The following is a 10,721-nucleotide window of genomic DNA, read 5'->3' as shown; positions in this document are numbered from 1 at the left end:
TCTGAGGGAAACATAGGAGGAATTACCTTAGGTACCATCACTCCTATTTATGTCACGGTTCCATATATCCCTGCAGAGAAATGATATGAACTTTGTGGGGGAGAGGCTTTAAAAATTGTTACTCTTATTAAAATAAGCATTTAGTTTTTATCGGTGTCTGCTAAATTTTTACGTGTAAGGTATTATTTTAAAAATAAATAAATAGAATCTAGTGATAAATAAATAAATAAATTTGTACCTCGTGATTCGTGTCTCGTTCACGTACTCTTCAAGAAATTATCGTTTATATTTCAGGAGGTTCGTTTGCATACCATATTTGATGATATTACTGATAAGTTTTATAAAAGAACCTTCATTATTATTTATTTTATTAATGATTTTACAAATGTTCTTTTTTCGTTATTCTAGAAATTAAACACTCGTGATACGACCTTAACGAGAGGACATTAACAACAGAAAATGCTACAGCCATAACAGACATTAAGACACTTATTTAATAGCGAACAACAGCACTGCTTTCTTTAGACCATAGTACAGATCAGCTTATTGGAGCATGGACTAGAGTTCCATGTGAGACGACTATTTATTGCATGAAGCTTGTTTCATTTCATCTCACAGCTCTTTAATTGGGTTCAGATACGGTAAGTGAGCAAGTCAGTATAATATAAAGGCATCCTTATGACCCTGAAACGATTTTCAAACGATCTGCACCTTAAATCATAATGCCTTATCCTGCTGGAAGTAACCATTACCAGATGGATGAACTGGGATCAAGAAATGACCCACATTAATGAATTGTGTTGAAGAAAATCATGGCATTCAGAAAACAATTGCCATATCCTGACCGTGAGCATGGATCAACTGTAAACACGATTCGAAACGATATGGATATTTTTTACACTATTGAGATATCCAACTTCGAGAGCCTCCGTAGTTCAGTCAGTATAGACCAAGCTCTTTGGTTGGAAAGACCTGGGTTCGATTCCCTTCCCGTGAGAAAGGTTTATCTGGTCTCTTTCGATAAAGGTGAGTCAGCTGGTCTCATACGGAGGTAAGGAGATTTTTGCCAACCAGTCCCGTGAACACACAAACACACACACTTCTACAGTCATAAAATATTGCCCTCTCCTCCCAACGCTAGACTGCGACAAGCCGGTTAGGGTTTCCTACAGTCGAATAATCATAGTGGATCCTGCACTAAGCGGAATAAAAGCACTCTAAAGAGGAAGAAAAGGTATGCGACTTCGGTGCTCCAATGTCTACTCATAGACTACTTTTTTTTTTTTACTTGAAAGAAGGCGGGGTGATTTGCTTCATCAGTAATGATGATCGAATTATTGTTGTTTTCCAATATGCCTTCCTACTAACTGATTGTTGCAACCATGTTTTACAGCGCATTTCTTGTAAACTTTTGTCAGCTCTTCACATCGACAAGTTTTTATGGATTACCTTTGGCTTGATATTTTGTGGTGTTTGAATATTTTCAATACCAAGTGGGAGCTTCCATTCTTAGTCATTTAAGGCATAATAGCAGTGCCTGGCCTTGATTGGCCAGGCACTGCTCATGTGCAAATTTGGTATTTACCTAACTGCTTTATAAGACTAGAAAGGAAATATAACATTATAAAGCATTCATGATGGAGAATATCTTGCTTCCCTCAGTGTATTTGGTAAGAGTCTGATCATGCTTTTCCTTTTGCTAAACAAAAATGTTTTCCTTTCAAAACTGCTTCCATTATCCCATTACCGATGATGCCAATGATGTATTCTTGATTTGTGAATGCTTTGAAGGACGGCGGCATACTTTTCTTAATTTGCTACATGTCTAATCATTACTGTCGCGTGCTAAAAATAAAATAAAAATAAGTACATGGCAAAAGCCTTCTAGGTGGTTTTTTCTGACTTTTCTTATCCTATGCACTCTTTGAATATACAGAAAAACCTCATTCTGCCTCCCCCTTCAAACCACTCTTTTTAAATAACGTTAGTCGAATGACAAAGAAAAAGTACTGAATGTTTTTGTTTTTTTCCTCAAAATCTCACATATCTTTAGATCCTAATAGACAATTGACAATTGACATTTATGTGAGGGTAAAATTAATGAGAGGTTTGCTCGTCCTGAATGGGCATGGAGATTATGCATCGCTATAGGAGGTTAATATAGCTTTGGGTCTTCTATGTTTGAATATGTCCGTTGCCTCCTATGCTGCAGTTTGCTGAACCAAATCGTTGGAGTGTATGGACGTCTTTAGGAAGAACATAGATGCTAAGGATTATAGGAAAGAGAAATTATAGGCAATATTTGTATCTCTATGAAGTTGATTGTTTCTAACATACCATGGGGCGTTCAGAATCATTCTCAAGCACTTGTTCTGTACACGTTGTATTTTAATAATGTTAGCATTAGAGGTGTGGCTCCAGACTGGAGAGGCATAGGTGATTATAGGACGAATCGTCATCTGGTATAGCTGCAATTTGATTCTGTTGCTGAGCTTGCTATTTCTATTAATTAGCGGATAGATCTGTGCAATGGCTTTAAATGCCTTTGCGCACGTAAACTTGATGTGTTGGTTGAAAGATAGCTTTTTGTCGAGAATTGCACCCAGGTATTTTGTTTCTGTCTGCCAGGGAATTTTCGTATTAAATAGTACCACATCTCCTGCAGGAGATATTGGCCTTTTCGAGGAAAGAATGGCTGAGCTTTTTTGGGGGTTGACTTCCAATCTCCATTTGGAGAACCAACCCTCCAGCTTTAGAAGGTTTTCTTGAAGCTTTCTGGTAATGAAATGGGGTCGGAGAGTTCTGGTTAATATTGCTGCATCGTCAGCATACAGGGCCAAAATGGAAGACATCGGATTGTGCGGGATGTCCTACACGTATATAGAAAACAGCAATGGAGCTAGTAGGGATCCCTGCGGCACTCCAGCAAAGATATGGTGCTGGGATGAGATAGAACCGCTGATTTTGACATGTTTTGATCTATTCTGAAGATATGAATTGGATTAGGTGAACTATTTTCAGTGAGATACCGACTGAGATAAGTTTGTGTAGGAGTCCAAAATGATGCCAGATTTTCAGTTAATGGGATAAAAATCCCTTATTGTTTTTCAGCCAGTAAGCGAAACAACGATCGATCGATCTGAACGTTTCATGCGGACGAAGTGTCAGCGTATCCAAGCGTAAGCGACCACTTGGTAGTGCCACACCACGGCAACTCGTTGCAAAGGTGGAGCAAGTCCCTCACTGTTTTGATATTTTCTCATAATGTAAAACACACAGCTCTTAGGAGATGTAATACTGTTTTACATTACGAGGAGAGGTCACTACCCAGACCGGTTTCAACCTTTTTTGAGGTCTCATCAGTGAGTAGCTAGAATATCCGCGTTTAAGTGAAAAGAACTTACATACTTTTGCTATACGATTGCCAGAAAGGTGTGCCACTATATTATATTATTATAACATAGTATAACTAAGATGAAAAGCCAAACGGCTATTTTTTTCTGGCGAAGTTGATCAGTTAATGGGATAAAAATCCCTTATTGTTTTTCAGCCAGTAAGCGAAACAACGATCGAAAACTACGATCTGAACGTTTCATGCGGACGAACTGTCAGCGTATCCAAGCGTAAGTGACCACTTGGTAGTGCCACACCACCGCAACTCGTTGCACAGTATTACATCTCCTAAGAGCTGTGTGTTTTACATTATGAGAAAATATCAAGAACAGTGAGGGAACTTGCTCCACCTTTGTAACGAGTTGCCGTGGTGTGGCACTACCAAGTGGTCACTTACGCTTGGATACGCTGACAGTTCGTCCGCATGAAACGTTCAGATCGTAGTTTTCGATCGTTGTTTCGCTTACTGGCTGAAAAACAATAAGGGATTTTTATCCCATTAACTGATCAACTTCGCCAGAAAAAAATAGCCGTTTGGCTTTTCATCTTAGATGCCAGATTTTGTCAAATGCTTTGGTTAGGTCTAGGAAAACAGCTCCTGTGCACTGGCGCCAGTTATAACTGGTCTGGTAGTGATGTATTCCACAATTCTGTGTATTTGCTGGGTAGTACTATGATGTTGCCGAAAACCAAACTGTTCTTTAGGGAGGATGTTTAGGTCATTTACTGAGGTTTGGAGTCGTGAGAGGATGACCTTCTCTGCAACCTTACCCAGATTAGAGATGAGACTGATTGGACGATAATTTTACGGTAGGTGTGGGTCCTTGCCTGGCTTATGTATAGGGATTACATCAGCCAATTTCCAGGTGGAAGGAAAATAGTGAAGTCTTAAGATTGCATTTATTATAATGGTCAGGTGCACTACAGCTTTTGGGGGTAACAGCTTGATCACCCTATTCGAGATGCCGTCCAGTCCAGGAGCTTTATTGTTCTTTAGTTTTTTAATGATATCACATAATTCAACATGTGATGTGGGTGCAATATGGTCAGCACTGGTATCTGGGAGTTTTAATATGTGTCTGACCTGTCTGTGGATTTTGTATAAGTGATTGAAATCTAAGTTGTTATATGAAGGTTTGCACTGATCCTCAAGATTTTTTAGTATGGCTTCTGTTTTATCTACATCTGTGTGAACTAGGCCCTGGTTAGAGATTATGGGGGAGGGATCTGTTTTTATTTCTGATATTTCTCAGTAAATCCCAGATAGAGTGATCAATAGGTGAGATTGAGGCTAAGTTTTCATCCCAAACTTGGTTTCTATGAGTTATAAGTGCATCTCTCACTGCCCCGTTCAATCTATTAAGTACTGTTTTGTCCCGAGGAGCGTGAGTGTTACGAAATCTATTCCTAGCTCTGTTCGTCTCTCTGTTCGGGTCCATAATATCTTCGGACAAAAGACCAGGCTTGGGAACAGGTTTGTGGAAGATTGCAACCGTTATAGCAGACTTAATCCGTTGAGTGAGGCTAGTCACTGCGGATTCCACATCATATTTTGTGCATATGTGAGGGACAGGTCCAATTTGATCCCTAAGTGCTTTAGACAATCTGTCCCACGATATGCATGAGTGAGAGGGAGGAGACAGGTGTTCTTGTTCTCCCAGTTGTAGTAGAACTGGGTTTTGATCCGATGACAGCTCGTTTAGTGATTTAAGGCTGTACTGAAATTTAATGTCTTGCAGGATAGCTATATCCAGGATGTCAGCAGTGCCAAACGTACTGAGATGAGTTGGTTCGTTAGGTCCAGCCACGACAGCATAGTTTGATCCTATGTAGTTGGAAAGGATTCAGCCATTCTTGTTGGTGGTTCTACTGTTCCAGGCAGGGTGCTTGGAGTTTAAATTCCCAGCAATAATGATGGGTACTCTAACTTCTAAAATGGCATTTAGATCAGTATGCAGCAGAGTTTTTAAGGGTGGATTGTAAACTGAATAGATTTTTAATCTGTCGTCAGAGCTGGTGAAAACTTCCACGCCTGTAATTGCAAGGTTAGTGGTTGGTGGGTTGTTCACAGAATGGTGCTTAATGTAATTTTTAATGAAGATGCCAGTGCCACCACCTCTCTAGTTGGATCTGTCATTTCTGTACATGAGATAATCCCGTATTTTGGGACTGTCAGGGTGTTTAAGGTGTGTTTCACTGATTAGTATAATATCAGGTTGGTATCTGTAAGTGAAATCTTGTAGCTCCAGAATTTTGTTCCTTAAGCTGTTCGTATTCCATGCAATGATCTGAAGAGAGGCAGGAAGATTGTTTTTATTCATTTATGATTGCTGTGAGGATGGCCTGTGTTTCCGGTAGGAATCTTTTAGTGGCGGTTGCTGAAGGGTTAGACAGGCTGAAATCTTGTAGCATGTTAGCTAAAGAGGCTGTAATAACTGCTGTCAGATTAGTAGGTGCTATTGCCTGATTTTGTTCAGATATTGGCTTGTAGCACGGGCCATATCAGCATAACTTCTCGTTTGCCTTTGGCTTCCACTGTCTTTGAAGGTCACCGACTGTTGCTGCTGAGTCTCAGGCTGTGGATCATGGGCCTCAGGTGATCTTTTACTAGAGGAAGAGGGCGGTTTAGCTGTCTCCATCCCTCTGTTTTTTTTGGGTGCTGAGTACATCTCTTGTAGTTTGCTGGATGAGGGCCACCACAGTTGGCACATTTAGCCGAGGTAGTTTTTGGCTTGGTACAGGTGTTAGTGGGGTGGTTCTTAGCACATTTCAGGCATTTATACTCTGCCATGCAGAGTCTTTGAGCATGGCCAAGCGTCTGGCATCTATGGCATTGACCAGTAGATGCCCTTTTACGGAGCGGCTCTGGGGTGATCCGTAGTCCACAAACTGATGTTAAATTATAGATGTTCTTATAGGCTTTGTGGATCTCCACTAAGACCAGAGGCATAGGGGATTTGTCCGCTCTAGTCATTCTGTTGATCTTAATAGGTGGCAGGTCCTGGTGGTGGAGGTCAGCCTCAATTTGATCTGTAGTTATATCCTCCGTGACACCCCGCAATACTACCTTCAGATTTTTCTCCGAACTAAGAGAAAAGGTGTGGTATTGAATATTGCTAGAGTCTAACACTTTGGTCAGTTTCCTGAAATCAGTCACAGCAGCCGGCTGAATTTTTATACCATCATCAGTGTTCTTTGATGAGAGATAATGTATCTGTGAGTTTATCATAGTGGACCTTAATTGTGTCCATCTTTTCTTTTCCCGGAGGACTATCGGTGGAACCCTCTCTTTCGTGGCGGTCGAAGGATGGAACTGGGAGTATCCTCTTCCATACCAAAATCTATGGAGGTTCTGTGTGAGTGGTTTTGCGCTTTTTGCGCACACGAACTTCTTCAGTCTGGGGGAGACTGCAACTGAGTAATGAGCTCCTCACTTGTATCGCCCGGGTTATCTTCTGTGACGGCAGAGGGTGGGAATGAGTCAAAAAGCTTAACTTTTCCCGGCCAACTATCACTCAGTTTTCCTAATCTGAGGAATTCATTATAAACCTCATCGAAAATGGTCTCGTTCAGAAGTTTTGCCATAGCAAATTCCGTAGACACAATCTGGTGTTTTTCAGCAGTACGATATATAGTTTAGTATGCCCTGTGATTAGGCTTGGAAGATGGTTTCCAACGGAACTAAAAATTGAAATTAAAGTATTTACTCAGCTGTAACTTACAAAACCTTTTCGTAATCAAAACGCTTGATCAATATGAACATAATACTCGACACGAAAACATAAATCGCTAAAACACATATCAATCAAATTCGCAATTCACCATCAATAATACACGAAACACTAATACGCGAGCCGCCATCTTCATTTTTTCTAAATCACACTGTCCAAGTATTAACATGACAAAGTAAATTAACTCTGTTTTGGAATATGCAGCATTACTTTTAGTTAGACATCAACCGCTTCCGAATATTCATTAGAAATGAAAGTATTTTCTACCATTCTGCAGAAGATATCATATTTCCACAATTACAGTTTTTTCATATTAAAAATTAAAGTATGAGTATCAGATAGAACATTAACTGATATGCGACAAAAGCTATTTGATGAAGATGAAATAACATACGTATGTAGATCATGCACTAAATAGCATTGGTGAGACAGATAGCTTTTCGGTCATTAAATAGAAATTATATATTCGATTAGGGTAAACATAAACGGCAAAACATGTATAAAGGATCACCAGGAGCATGTACTACTGCTATTATACATGTCGGTCAAAAGCCATTTTTTAAATGGCAAATGTGTCCATTAAGAATTCTTTGAACGCTTCATGAACTGGGATTTGAATCCGCATGACATAGTAAAAGAAATACACTGGTATCAAAAACCTAGGGACGAATACTATTTCTGAAGTATTAGTCCCTATTCAAAATCAGACGATCGAACTTGTAGCAATTTATACAACTGATGAATTTGAGTACAAAGCGGGTACACAAAGAAATTTTCGAATCACGTGCTAACACTCAACAAGATAAAAGAAAAACGGCTGCGCTAAGCGAATTGTGTTTGAAGGAAGTTGTTTTCGTGAAGAAATAAATTTGTAAATTTGGATGCCTTCTAATGTCTCAGACATTATCTAGATGATTTTATTTTCTTGTACAACGACTTCCTTGCCATTTTCTATTCTGGTAATGATAAAATGGTTGTTATTTTTAATGACGTGTGGCTTTTAGTTCAGAAAACGTTAAGTTTGGAGATACAGGCATTGCTCTAAAAGCACTTGATCTGCTTCAGAGCAAATCCTTTTAGCAGTATTAAGAGGAACAGCGTAAGTCTCTGTCCATAGAACGTAGGCAAGGTAATTCCTACCTGTTTTAAAATTAGAGAAACTTTTCAATATCCCAAGGCCCATTGAATCGTTTCTAATACAAACTGAACCAAGCCAAAAGAGCTTCAGCCTTTTGCGGTACCATTAAATCCTGTTAGGATACCATAATTTCAGTAATAACTCTGAATTTCTTTGACATTGTAGGCCAAATTTCTACGGAGTCTTTTAAAAGGATATCCATTACAGTTGCGGACAGGCGCGAAGAAAAATTTCAGTATGGAATCGATAACGATTATTTAATCTATTATGATACATTAGTACCGTGGGTGGATTTAGATATTCTTTTTTATGTTTCATTTTTTGTATATTATTTTACGTAATCACTGATCATGCTCTAGACAAAATGCATGGAGCTCTTTCAAACCACTTCAGACCTCCATTAAGCGAGGGATGGACTCACACTGGGCGATGAAAACTTAAAATCTTCCACCTAAAATTATTCCCAAATTTCATGACCATCGGGGAGATTTAAACCCCTGGCATTATAGTGAGAGAATGTGTACCTTAACGCAAATAATTCATTTAATTTTATCAGAATCCTTTTGATTATTTGCTCGACATAATTGTTTAATATATCTGAACATCACTTTGGTTAACAACTTTCTTGTAAATGTTCATAAATAAGAAATCTTGCAAGAATTCAAATCACTTATTCAGTTATTATTTTAAACAACTGAATTCACATGATATGGCGATGTAAATTACTCTAAAGATAATTTTTTTTCCACAAATATTCAACAGCTTTATACGTATTCAACCTTTTCAGAAGAAAGGATTACATTCAGTTGCAAGCTAAGGGGGGGGGGGAATCGTTTCGCCCCGGGGGACACCTTGAACCTAACCGTATACGTCGTTTTTACTTTTAGTAGTATTTCTGTTGTGTATTGAGAGGGACGGCAAATTCAGGGTCCGCCCCTGAGTTTGCAAAAGTCCGCAAAAGCTCTAGCAACGCCACTGGTTACATTTCTTTTCACCTTCAGATCAATTTTTCACTCCAGTCTACTTCTAAACCAAATAGGATATTTTTATTTGCTTGTCTTAAAATTTTTGCTCTAATGCATTCTTTACGATAACTTTTGTCCTTTCTTTAAGTTGTTGAAACTTAAAAACAAAACAAAAGTTGTGTCCTTTCTTTAAGTTTTTACAACTTAAAGAAAGGACACAACTTGTGACTTAAGACGTCACAAAAGTTTTTTGTGACGTCTTAAGTCACAAGAGGTTTTCGAAACTCCATATTCGCGCAATCTATTTTTGTTGTTTCACATCGTATATTATTAGAAGAACGTTTGGTATCTTTATCGCTGTGATAAGATAGGATAGAATTGATTATGAAACATAAAACCTTAATTAAAAATTAAATTCCCGTCTTATAAAAAAGACCTAAAAATAAAAATTTAAACGCCAGACATATTTAATTCTTATTCAATGAAAAGTGGATGTAATACAAAGACATAAGCTTAACACAACGAAAAAATTTAAATTATTCAATAATTACTGCTTCCACAGCTACAGAGCTGGAGAAAACTTTCAAGACTATCCTATTTTGTCTACATGTTTCGATCATCATGGTGAAATTTTACATCTAATTCTTGAACACAGCATTTGCAATTAATCTGATCTCTTCTCTGATCATTTCTCTAGGTTGCACAATTTTTGTATTCTTGTTAACGTAAAAATGTGGAGAACTCATTCGAATTTACCCACCTCTCCATCTGGTTGAACCATGCCCTAGCTATAATGGGTGAGGTTGAACATCATACTACTTGAACCAAAATTTATCAACGCTGAGGAATAAAGTTATGTCAGTGTTTTACAAATCGTCTCAAGCACATCCGCATGCTGCTTAATTGTAAGAGTGTATTTCTTCAATGCTCTTCTAATTAGTTCATCTCCTTTGGAGCGCATGGAAGGAATACCACCATCACAATTGGAAATTGTTATAAAAGCAGCGTGAATGTAAAAGTTGTTTTTCGGGTTTTGACTCACAGAAGATGTTTTAGAACTGACTTTTTGTCAACATCAAAGCGAGCTTCTTCTAACATACAAAGAAAACAAGAATCAGACTGTCCTCAATTTATGCAAGCTGTTTTTCAGCTATTGCTTATCTTTTTAGTATATCCTCATCAGAGATCTTCTCCTTAGTATATGTAAGGTGTAGTTTACTTGATAGTGCTCAAAGGCTATCGAAGAACACATTAAAAAGTACAGATAACGAAGTTTTATTCCTCTTTATAAGACCTTGATACGTCCACACTTGGATTGCTGTGCTCAGATCTGGTCTCCTGTATTTCTTCGTGATGAGGGAGCAGTCAAGAAGATTCAGAAGAGAACGACCAAGATGGTGAGTGGTCTATGGAATGTTACATATGAGGATAGATTGAAGGTGTGTGGATTACAGATTGGTTAATAAGTGACTAGAGGGACCAGAACAAGGGGTA

Source organism: Typopeltis vanoorti, chromosome 8, assembly GCF_054136105.1.
Source record: "Typopeltis vanoorti isolate ZY-2024b chromosome 8, IOZ_Tvanoo_1.0, whole genome shotgun sequence".
NCBI classification, from domain to species: Eukaryota; Metazoa; Arthropoda; class Arachnida; order Uropygi; family Thelyphonidae; genus Typopeltis; species Typopeltis vanoorti.
The sequence above is the reverse complement of the archived record's forward strand: the minus strand, read 5'-3'. Positions refer to the sequence as shown.